Raw genomic sequence first — 12,779 nt, 5'->3', positions numbered from 1 at the left:
CACAAAACCAAAGGTGCAAGCACTGTGCCAATGTATACTAATGAGTTTGTGTTGGTGTGTGCTGCTGCAGTCAGCTGATCGGTGTTTGTTCGTTTGTACGTAATGTTGAAAGTTAACGGGAGAAAAGTTTCGTGAACAAAAACAAAATGTTATATTGTTTCTTACAAAACACTTATAATCGCGATATTCATATGGTAGTTAAAGTTACTTTATTTTATTTAAAGATTTCTTACTGTTTACTTCCTGTTCTTGCAAGTTTAGTTATTTGCCTAAAAATTAATTTCAAGTCGGCTGCTTCATATGACAACGTGACTCAAATTCTAAATTCTATACGTAGACGCTACAATGACTATTCTAGATACTGTTAGATATTAAAAAGTGAAACAATAATATCTTCAGGCACAATTGCATTCGAAGATTAATGATTTTGTCACTAATTACAACTTATTGTGTATTATTAACGCAGTAGAGGAATTATTGCGTATATTATTTTACTATTTATCTCTCTATATTATTCTCTTTTTTCCGAGCTTGCCACAACGAAAACGGATCTCACTGTGCCCATATTTAACTTCCACCGAAGCTGGGACCGACGAATATCAATATAAGCACCGTTCATATGTATAAGCCAATTGTTTTAGTTAACTTAATACGAATTGCATGCTAAAACTGATTTTACAAGAAAATGAAATTCGACTACGTTATATATGACAAATATAAATCAAATCACATTCAAATTACATTAGCAATATGAATGTTCAAAATTTACTATTTTTTAATTTACAAAAATTTAATAATATTCCCATTTTGTGAGTTCGCCTTTATTACAAATTATTAACGATATATTGGCTATTGCGTTACTATATTTGTTCTACTCACAACAATGTTTGTCCAGTAAGTCTGTTTTGAAGCCTGCCGTATTTTTATCGTTGGATCATACACAGTCGAAAGATTTTGTGGCTGATCCTATGGTTGTGATCCACAATTGTTGCGCAGCAACATGGTATGCGTTCTCATGTCCAAGCCTTTAGAATCTTCCCTTTTAGTGCATTAACCATCAAATTCTCACTTGGAATACAAGCACACATAAAACAATACCATGATACGCATAAAACTAAAACACTTCACTGATCTTAATGCTCAACCCACCAAAGCTTTGGTATTACGATAGGGGAGCGCGACTTAACAGAGCACTTCTTTCAAGATCGGGAGCACCTGCCCGAATTAATTGCAGTTTCTCTGCCAATTCCCGTCAATTCCCGCCTGCAGCGAAGCTTTTGGGAGGAGAAAGAAGTCCGGATTTTGTTGTCCTTTTCGGGGCCGAATCAAAAGTTAAGTTTCACGGTGATACGGTCCTCAGGAATGCGGTCAGGAGGCGATTTCCTATCTTTTTCGCCATATAAGATCCTCTGGGAGACTCGAGCGAAGCCAAACACACCACACATAGACAAACATGCATGTATATGCTTGCGGGAGAGTTTCCTTGTATACAAGGTTTGTTTATTAAGTTCGAAGTTAACACTGCAATAACTGTTTATCTTTTTCTGGTTAAAACAATTAATCAGCCTAAAAAATTGGTGATAAAACTATCTGAACTTTGTGATCCTAGCCTATGACAGGTCATATCCCGGCGGACGATGCGGCGGAAGCTGTCGGCTTGGTAAAGAATGGACAGTGCAAAATTCTTCAAATGCTTTATTATGATTTATTTATTTGCTTCTTTGCTTATTTTTTGCCTTTCTCGGTCGGAAGGAATTGCCTCTTAATGTATTAGCTTGATAATTGTTCGGTGCTGAGGGAACACCATTGGTCTGCGAATTGATCCTGTAACTACACTGAGAGAAGGAACGCGCGGTAAGCATTCGAATATACACGGAATATGATATATTAAGGATCGACAGAGAAGAAATGTCTAAGAGAAGCAGTCTACCTGAAAAAGAAAATTTTTATTTCTGTATATATAATAGTACAAGATTAAATGCATTCGATATACACATTACATGTCTTCAAAACGGACATTAAGAGTATCGTAGGTTAGACCCTTTATTACAAGAAATATGTAATAAAATGTGTCGTGGGGATTAGCGAGGAATCACATGAATTATCGAACAGCGATATTTGACTTGAAGTATTCAAAGTGTAGGTTCGAAAAGGAATAATTGTGTGCAAAGAAAAAAGTAATGAAGGGTTAGCAAATAGTAAGGAAAGAAGAACTAACTAACTAAGTAACTAACTCTATGGCCTATGAAACCCGGAGGTTCAATGCCGCGTTCACAAAAGCTCTACACTGACTTCTATCCTTAGCTAACTGCATCCAGTTTCTACTTTGTATTCCAATCTCTGCGAGATCCATCTTAATATTGTCCTCCCATCTGCGCCTAGGTCTTCCTAATGGTCGTTTTCCGATTGGTCTTCCAGTCAAGACTTTGAAAGTGTTTCTATTTTCTTCGATTCTAGCTACATGACCTGCCCACCTAAGCCTCCTAGACCTGATGACCCTAACAATGTTGGGTAAACCATATAAATTATGAAGTTCCTCGTTATGAAGTTTCCGCCATTCCCCATTCCCGTTCCTCTTCGGTCCGAATATTCGTCTCAGGATCTTGTTCTCAAATACTTTCAGTCTATGTTCTTCCCTCAGAGTAAGTGACCATGTTTCGCAACCCCACAGAACGACAGGTATGATTATCGTTTTGTATATTTTAGGCTTCAAATTCCTCGACAGAATACGCGACGACAAGAGATTTTGAACCGAATAGTAACACGTATTTCCTGCTTTTAGTCGACATTTAATTTCTCCGTGAATATGATTTTCCTCTGTTAAAATTGATCCTAGATATTTGAAAGTATTCACTTTATCAAAAGTATTATTCAATATTTTAACGCACCCATAATTTGCTGTATTCCGGTCCCGACGCACTTCGATGTATTTACTTTTCTCTGCGTTTACTTCTAAACCCATGTGCCTGCAATCGTTTAATATGATCTGTGCATTTCTTTTTATTGTTCTCCTATTATCCCCTATTAAATTTACATAATCAGCATATGCCATAACCTGGTGAATACCGTTCAACTGTAGGCCCTGGTTGCTATTTTTGATAACGTATTCCAGAACGAAGTTAAATAATAAAGGCGACAACGCATCTCCTTGTTTCAGGCCATTTTCGAAAGAACGTGGAAAAAACTTTTCCTACCCGGACTTTATTTGGGATTCATTTAAACATTTCTTAATTAATCTAATTAGTTTTTTCGGTATTCCAAGTTCTATAAGAACGTTGTATAATGTTTCTCTCCTAACCGAGTCGTACGCCTTTCTAAAATCAATAAATAGTTGATATACCGGGGTATAGTATTCCTACTTTTTTTTGAGTATTTGGCGAATGGTAAATATTTGGTCGATAGTTGATCGACTTCGTCTAAATCCGCACTGATAATCTCCATTAATTTCATCTGCGTATGGGGTCAGTCTTGCTAATAGAATATTTGAGAGTATTTTATAGGATGTTGACAGAAGAGAAACGCCTCGATAATTATTACAGTCAGATTTTTCGCCTTTCTTGTGAATTGGAACAATGATTGATTCTTTCCACTCTTGTGGCAATTCTTCCTTGTTCCAGATAAGGAGAATGAGTTTGTGTATCTTGTTCCACGATTTTTCGCCTCCACCTAAAATTAACTCAGTCGGAATTTCATCTACGCCCGGAGATTTGTGTTTCTTTAATTTCTTTATAGCGATTCCTACTTCTATTCGGTTGGGTTCTGGAATATACAGTTCTGCGGTGTGTATTTCCTTTTCTCCATGCACACTAATTTTTGGTTGCGTGTTAAGCGAATCGTCAAAGAAATCTTTCCATCTATTTAAGATGCTATCCGTATCAGTGAGAGCTGAACCGTCAGATTTCTTTAATATATAAGCACGAGGTTGATAGCCTTTCTTAAATTCGCTGATCCCCTTATACATATCCCGGATGTTTTTATTTTTACTATTATCTTCAAGTTCCTTAATTTCAGCTTTCAGAAAATCGCGTTTCTTTGTTCTAAAAGTTTTGGAAGTTTTCCGCCTAATATCTGCGAAATTTTGTGTAGTTATTTCATTCGAATTTTGTAGCCAGCGTAATTTTGCCTGTTTTCTCTTCTCTGCTAGTTTTATGCATTCCTGGTCGAACCATGGTTTGCTCCTACGTATTTCCGCGTGTCCCAATTTTTCTTTTGCTGAAATTTTAATGCTATCTCTAATTTCAATCCAGGTATCCTCAACACTAGTGCACTCCGAATCTTCTAAAGCCGAAAATCTATTCGAAACTTCAATCTGGTATTTCTCTCTTACCTGGCTCTCTTCTAATTTCTTTAAATCGAATCTCTCCGTTTTCGGGCAATGAATATTACCTTTATTCAACGATAACCTCTCTCGTATTATCGCTGCTACCAGGTAGTGATCAGTGTCACAATCAGCCCCTCTAAACGACCGGACATCAATTATGCTAGATTGCCTTGTTCTATCTACTAAAATGTGATCAATTTGATTATGTGTTTTTCCGTCTGGTGATGTCCAAGTGTATTTATGAACGTCGCGATGTGGGAATTTTTGTACTCTTCACGATTAGGTTTTTGGATGTTGCAAAGTTCACGAGTCTAACACCGTTGTCATTACTTTCATTATGCAGACTTTCAGAACAGAAGGAAAGAAGAACAGCACTGGAAATCCTAATTGTAATAGTAATGTATACAGTATCAGTGCGTAATGCTAATTCCTAATAGTACACATTCATGCTATAGAAGTTATTACTTATTCTACCTGGTTGCTATTTAGTAGATATCAGTAAATGTGCCATCGCTTCCTTCGGTGATTTAAATTATAATATGTCCCAATGACTAAAGAAGTCCCTGAATGATTAATTATGGCTTCTATTGTGTACATTTTAGGATTGTTGGAGATCAAACTAAAAAGCAAACAAATAAGAAATAAAAATGAAATAAATACATTTGCTGATTGTAAACATTTCGTTAGCGTATCCTGGGGATCTGAACGTCTTTACTACAGCTTAGCTTATACAGAATAACATACAAGGGTATTGTAAAAGATCTTCTCATTTCAAAGATTAAAAATTCATGTTTATTTATTCACAATGGCATGCAACTTATATTAAATGAAAGAAAAGTTTATGAAGTTTTAGTGGCTGGCAAAGCTGTTATTTATTTAAGTAATTTGCTGCTAGGGCGACAATAATTCAAGATGGCAGGAAACGAAGATTGGAGAGCATTTCCCGTTCTCCAATTTCACGCAAAACAGTCTATAATTAGTGTTCAACCAAACTTCAGGACAAAGTTCGAGTTAAGTATACCGAGCGGGCAATCAATTCGGAGCTGGTCCAGACAATTTAAAGAAAGTCGGTGTATCTGCAAGAGAAACTTAACAGGCCAGCCAGAAATTTATTAGGAAACAGATCGTATTCCTGCAACTTTTACCAAAAGGCCCACAAAAATCAATAATTCGTTCAAGCAAATAGTTGAAGTTAAAGTGGACGTTTCTGTGAAAATATTTGAAATTTCACCCATATCGATTAAAATGGTTTCAGACGTTTAAATCTATTGACAAGGATAAGAGACTTGAATGTTGCGTTGAGATGCAAAACCTTATTGGAAGAGATGGTCTCATTGTGTCAGTTGTACTTAATGATGAAGCTACTCTATCTACCACCTTTTGAGGAAAGTCGACGAACAAAATATGAGGATACGCGCTTTGGAAAATCCATGTGGTTATGAAGAATATATCCGTGATTCCCCAAAGGTGAACGTGTTTTGCGTAGTCACCCGTAAAAATGTGTACCATGCATGTTTTTCTAGGAGCACATTTTAAACGGACTTTCTGCTTACACATGCTGCAGACGTGGCTTTACCAGCAAGCTGGAAGAGAATATGGAAAACTCTGTTTTCCAGAAGGGCTAGGCCCCTCGATATTGGCTACAGGATCTCAGGAGGGAACTCAACAGAAGGACACTAAATCAAAGAATAGGACAAGCTAGTAGTGAGGATCAGGTTCTGCTTCTTTGCCCACCTTCAATCACCAGATATTACCTATGAGTGATGTTAAGAAACAAGTATATCAGCCACTCCTACCTAACAACTTACCTCAACTTCAAGTATACAATCAAAAAGAAGTCGCATCTCTGACGAGTTGTTGTTAACAGTGCGATAAGAATTAGACTATTGGATTAATGCATGCTGAATTACAAAAGGTCCCTATATTGAACATCTTTGAAGTCGAACAATAAATCAGTCATATATTACCCAAGAATTTTTTTGAGGTTTTCTTTAATTTAAAGTAAGTTGCATGTTGTTGAGAATACTGGTAAATAAACGTTTACACATTATTTATTACATCCTTTACAATATATTATTTATTACATTATTTACAATACCCTGTATTTCGAATGCAATAGCTGTCGATAATTGCCACGGTTTGATATTTTATGAAATACCTAATACAGCCTTCATAAATTTGCATAACATATTTTAAACAGTGTTTCATGGGCACCTTAGATTAATAAAATTCAGACTCCCTCGCATTTCTTTGCTTGAGTGGATGTGCAGTATGCCACCCTTTTCCGATAATCATGCATCCCCAATAAGTTGAAAATTAAGCAACTTTCTTCAAGTTATCAAGCCAAAACTCAGAAAAATATTTTGAAGAAGATCTATGTTATTAATAAACAACACACACAAAAGAACTTTACCAGTTATAATGAAGTTTTATATAACTATAAAACGAAAACGGAACAAATAGCGAGAAGCTCTTTTTGGCATACGATTCAGCGTCTCAAGCACATGTACTCTTATTGTCCTAAGCGCTATCAAAATCGAAAGTAGAACACTTACTAGTACTCCTGGTTTCAATGTTGGCTTCCACAGAAACGAAAAATGAAATCTTTCAGTTTAACATTCCACGTTTATGTCGTTATGTTAAGAGAAATGGATTATTAAGGCAAGTGAATTCTGATGGATTAAGTAGTGTCGAATGAGAAGGTATGAGGAAACGTGAGTACCCTGAGAAAACGTACGAACACGATGTTGTCTACCACAAGTTTACTTTACCAGGAATTGAATCAGGCAAGAGGCACCACAGTCCAGAGGCAAGAGTTTTACCAATAAGCCACACAGCAAAAACGGTAAGAGATATCGAGATGCGGTTTTCGGCGTTCGATTAAATGTCCCAAGAATAGGTCTCATCTCCATCTTTATCCCTCTATTCAAAACGAAAGTCGTTCAAATTAACTATTTCTTGTTTCAACCTTTATCGCCGAAGGACAAACACCTTAAGTTTTAATGAGTAACGTCATTTTGATATCGATTTAGCATCTGAAAAACAAGTTTTATCTTTGATCTTAATAGTCTTTTGCAACCAGTAATTATAGAGTATTGAATTCCGATAGTTTGGAAGTCTACCGTAATTTCACAATGTGAAACGAAACTCACTTGTATAAAGATAACAATGATGGTGGAGTAAGAAAATTACCTAGATGTGCCATATTTGTACACTTGTGGCGCCCAAAAAGAGAATTATTATTTCATTATTATTTTCGTTAGTTTATCAAATACACTTTTTATTGAGGAATTAAATGTTCGACCCAGCTTCACGTTACTCTACCCACAAACTAATTTCAACATTCTTCCACGTCATATCGTTAGTTTTACTAAAGATGTCGTTAATTTATGGGATAAAAATTCAATTCTTATTCAAGAAATAAAATTGCCTACCAAGTTGGAAGTTAGCCTGCCCATAAACATTTCAATTCTTTTTACCTCATGTTGTTGTTGTTGTTGTTGTTGTTGTTTTCAAAATTATGGTTAGGTTTGCGAAATAGTAAACTATTTAATCGAGAAATAAAGTTGTCCGCATTATAATAATAATAATAATAATAATAATAATAATAATAATAATAATTATTATTATTATTATTATTATTATTATTATTATTATTATTATTACCAATTTATATTTATACTTATTAAGCTTTTAATTATACAGAAATCTTTAATAGGAATAGGAAGGATAAAACACAAAACACGTAGCGTCTGTGGAGCTTTCTCATGTTAAACTGCAAATGGTTATTACAAGGGTTATTACAAGCAGGCTTTATTCACAATTTGACATTTTGCCAGTAACTACTACCCTTCTTGTTTGCTCTTCACGACCCCGTGGTTGGGAACCACTAGAAAAGATGGATAAAGTGAAAGGTTGGTCATGTTATTGTGATTCGTAACCACTATCTGAAACTATTTCTTATTATCTATTACAACAATAGAAATTAATATTGAAAGTTGTACTACTATTTTATGATTTCCGATTTCAGTACAAGAGGAAAAGTATCGAAAACACCGGAAATCAACATTTAAACCGAAAATAGTTGTAGAGTTCTACCGCTTGTGGTTTTAGAATGAAATAAAGTGAAATATATGATTTTAACGTCCGAGGTTTATGCCCTTGAGGATTGAGCGGAAAGGTGAGTACCTCGAGAAAACCCACGAGCATGGTGATGTCCACCACAAGCTTACTTGGGCGAGGATCAAACCAGGGACGCCACGCACCAGAGGTAAGCATTCAACCACTGAGTCACAATGTCCCGCATATTTCCGGTTTTAGTTGAGAGCTAAAGGTAAAGATGAAATGTATATTTAGGGCACCGAATTGATTAAAAAGATAATACTTCTCTATTGGGTGTCTATAAACTGGGTACATGGGAAAAAGCTCATTTTAGTCAATTTAGTTAATGACTAATATTTTCAACATGATTTCTGTGCTATTCAATGCATAATTTTTTGCCGCTTTTCAAGATTAATAGTCTTTGTACGCCCGGAAATGAGTTTGTCCAAGACACTACCTGTTTCTTTAAACTTGGGGTTAATTTCCCGAATCAGTGAAACAAATAGGTTGGTTGACAATGAGAGTGTCGAAGGTTAAATTCTTCCGCAATTTTGCGATACGACCATCCGTCTCAACCACTTAAAAGTACCAACTCAACTAGTTCTTCTTTAGAGAGAGCTATCATTCAATCTGGAAAAACAAAAACAAATTATTAGAATTCCCTATGTACCCATACTTTAAGGACACCCTGTATGTATGTTTGCACTTCTGTTTTATGGTGGTCAACGCTGAAACCGGAGATGTTTTTTTTCACTATATCTGATTTACGTAGATATTTAGCAGAAGAGCTGGGTCCTCCTCTTAGGACATTGAGTGGAGGCTAAGGAAGATTTTTCGATATATCACACATTTTCTTCTGATTTCTTTTGACATATTCGTTTCATAAGACATTCCATTGATATAATTGGGAAGTGTATTAAATCACTATTACCGTCTCAAGAGTGATAATACAACCATAATGTAGCTAGGGTTTTTGGGATTACCTCTTGTACTGTGCACGTGTGTCAGTTTGTACTAAGCCTATTGATTATATTTCCGTTGTCCTTCTTTGCATATGTCATGCAATCTAGACTATATAATATGTCAATAGTTACTCTACATGACGTATGCGCGAACAATATAGCATTTTATTGAACTAGGTGGTTCCTTTAGAGACCGCAACAACAGAGCATAGGAAGAGGACGCTGCTGTAAAGCTTCTTCAGTACTTTGACTTTTGAATAAGATTAATTTTAACCACATCATAATAAGTTCATTTGAAGTTATCTAAAGCTCAGGTGAGTGTTAATGCTTGGTTTCTTTTTGATAAGTGTCTAATTGTGTTAAAATATTCTCGAATTGATTTATCTAATTTCTAACTCTGAGCTGCAGAACAGACAGTAACACTACCGTTCCCTCTTGCGGTATTGCAATAGTATATAAGGAACATAGCGTTGAAAGAATAATAATAATAATAATAATAATAATAATAATAATAATAATGATAATAATAATAATAATAATAATAGGAAATACCACTCAGACTGTAGTCATGCTAATTAAAAACAATATATTGTCACCCTACTAGTGCTGCCTGCACTGTTACTTTGTAGCTAATGACTTAAATCAACACAATGTTGTGCATAATGCTGTCTGCGGGTAATTAGAAAAATATAGTAGAGTTTGTGGTGATTCGTAAGGAAATTCAAGTTTAATAAAGTAATAAACAATTAAATTAATAAAATAAAATAAAGGAGTTTGTCAAGCGCCAATATAATTAGAGCTTTCAGCTAAGTACTGGTTCAGCCAATAGCATAATAAATCGGACCAAAGATTTGTCGCTAACAACATCTAATAATATGGTTCCGTTTTATTCGTCGTGGTTCGGAGTAACTTTCAGTCTCTTATTTTACTTGTACTCTTTTCTTTTCCCAGCAATTCCACGGCGGACACGGTCCATACCCATGTCTGTATCTTCGTTGTACTGGGGTTGGCAAGCGCAGCAAACTCGAATAGAGACACCGTAAGAGATATTCACTGAAATATACGTGATTAAACTACGTTTTAAATTTGCAGCAAATGACAAAACCAAACTTTATATAATGAACGTATAATGTTACTCAATATATATATAAGGAGTTATAAGGTTTTTGTTCATTGTTACATGCACACTAACCAAGAAAATTAATGAATTAATAACTCTTTGAATAACCTGAGTGCACAGCTGTTATAACTAAATATAGCAATAAAATAGGTGGCTCGATAACTGAACTAAACAACTCACGTTAGTCTTCGGCTAGCCAAAGGTGCTGTTCTATCACTGTCCTGAGGTCGAGTCCCGAATGCTGCTTCCGTAATTAATATTCCAAACTGGCTCCACAAATGTACTCCTTAGTACATGAGGTTGCAGGCGAAGTCTTACGACAGAGTTCCACTTATCGTAATGTTTACTGCGATAAAGTACGAACTGTCTTCCTCAACACATATAAAGAGTTTATCAATTCGGTCTTCACACTCGACGTGTTTCGAAAATATGCCTAATGACACTATGATAACACTATCAAACTAGCAAAGTGCTTCAATTCGTCCCATACAGGGGTATGTTGTACGTTTAAGAGAAAAATATTCAAAGATGCGCGCACTTAATGATTGTAAGCAGCATGGACGCTGTTTTCGAGAAGGTGCCAAAAGCATTGAAGCATTCCTTAGTTGAATATTACATATGAATCCTAGGGCTGAAGTCTCCCGCTTATGACGCATAGTGTTGAATTCAAGCTCTTTGATTGAAGAGACGCGGATTCTTCAAACTGTCCAACCAGCAATGATCAGTAACAACATGTAAGTTTAACTGCAAATGTCCCGTTTTCTGAACTCAAGAGAGCGATCACAAAGGGAATCGTTGTTTCCACATCGTATGTCCATATATAGCCATGGAATCGAACTGAGGCTTACCAACACAAATGAAAAGACATACCAAAACGATGAGGGAAAAGTTTTAGAATGTTTGGAAATATACAAGACTTGGTTAATAAAGCTTAAAATCTATCAAAGTTATTTCTTGATTTTCCTCAAATGCAATAAAATGTGCTAGGGTCGGTGATATCCTTTGGCCTCGAACGGACCGAGCAAATTAAACTGTTTTAATTTGTGAGAGAATCCTGGACTGTAAAGGGTTAAAGGTCTATATGAAGTTGTTACTGAGAAGTCACTGTATTTGTGGAACACTTTGTAGATGATCACTAGTTGCTGAAGGTTCACTATGAAAATTCGGTATATTGGGAGTGCACTGTATATAACGAATCGCACTTCGCTTGATAGTTATAAGGTTGTTGAGCCTGTGTGACGATGAGCCACCTTTGTTAAAGCCACCTTTTTTGTTCATAGAGCCACCTTTAAGTTCTGAATTAGCCACCTGTTATGCCACCATTAACAAGATATTCATTATTATTTCATTTACTTGTATATGCAGTTCATAGTTGCTTTTCTTTCTTTTATTTATTCCTTTATTTTCAATTATCGGTTTCTCAACAGGATCATGTGTGTTTGAATTTACTTTCCAATCATTTTCATTAAACATATAAGATATTTAAACACATCAAACCAAATGAATATGCAAATAAATATTAACACAAAAATGCTTAATTCCTAAATATCAAAATGTGTGTATCGATGTCGCAAGTGTTGCCTGACAACGGTGTGAGCGGTAGTGTCGAAATTCCTAATATGTGTATTTGGTGAAGTGTAATGTGTATGTGTGCACCTTTTTACAACAAACTCAATCAATGCTCAAACTTTCTTATTAAAAATATTTTATAATATTCAAATATTAAATATAAACATCTAATATAGTATTAAAATTATTATATCATCTAATATATATATATATATATATATTCATAAACAAAAACATTAATAAAGCAAAATAATTTCGAAAACAAGCATTCGTAGAAGAATTATAACATTAATTACATACTAGTTATTTAAAATACTATATTCCAACTTATTAAATATCAAAAATACTAAAAGAATACAAAATCATCTAAATTCTTAAATCTCAATAATCATATTGATCAAACAACAAAGAAAAGATTCATTGAATTGTTTCAAATAAATTTAGAATCTTATGTCAACTCACACTTTTTTAATTATCAGTATTACTCACTACGAATGTAAACTTTTATTTTATCAAATCGTCAATTATAACAGTATGTAGGCATCAACACTAGTGCACGGATTTTTTTTTATAACATTAGCGAACGCACGATCATTGGCTGATACAATCATTACTTAACTTCGTTTTCAGCAAACACCTTATTGGCAATGGGAAACTCTAGTAACACATTTACGGGCATAAATCGCAAACATACATGACAAGAGGG

This window comes from Thermobia domestica, chromosome 3 (assembly GCF_964235325.1).
Source record: "Thermobia domestica chromosome 3, izTheDome1.hap1.1, whole genome shotgun sequence".
NCBI classification, from domain to species: domain Eukaryota; kingdom Metazoa; phylum Arthropoda; class Insecta; order Zygentoma; family Lepismatidae; genus Thermobia; species Thermobia domestica.
Note: the sequence above shows the minus strand (reverse complement) of the source record.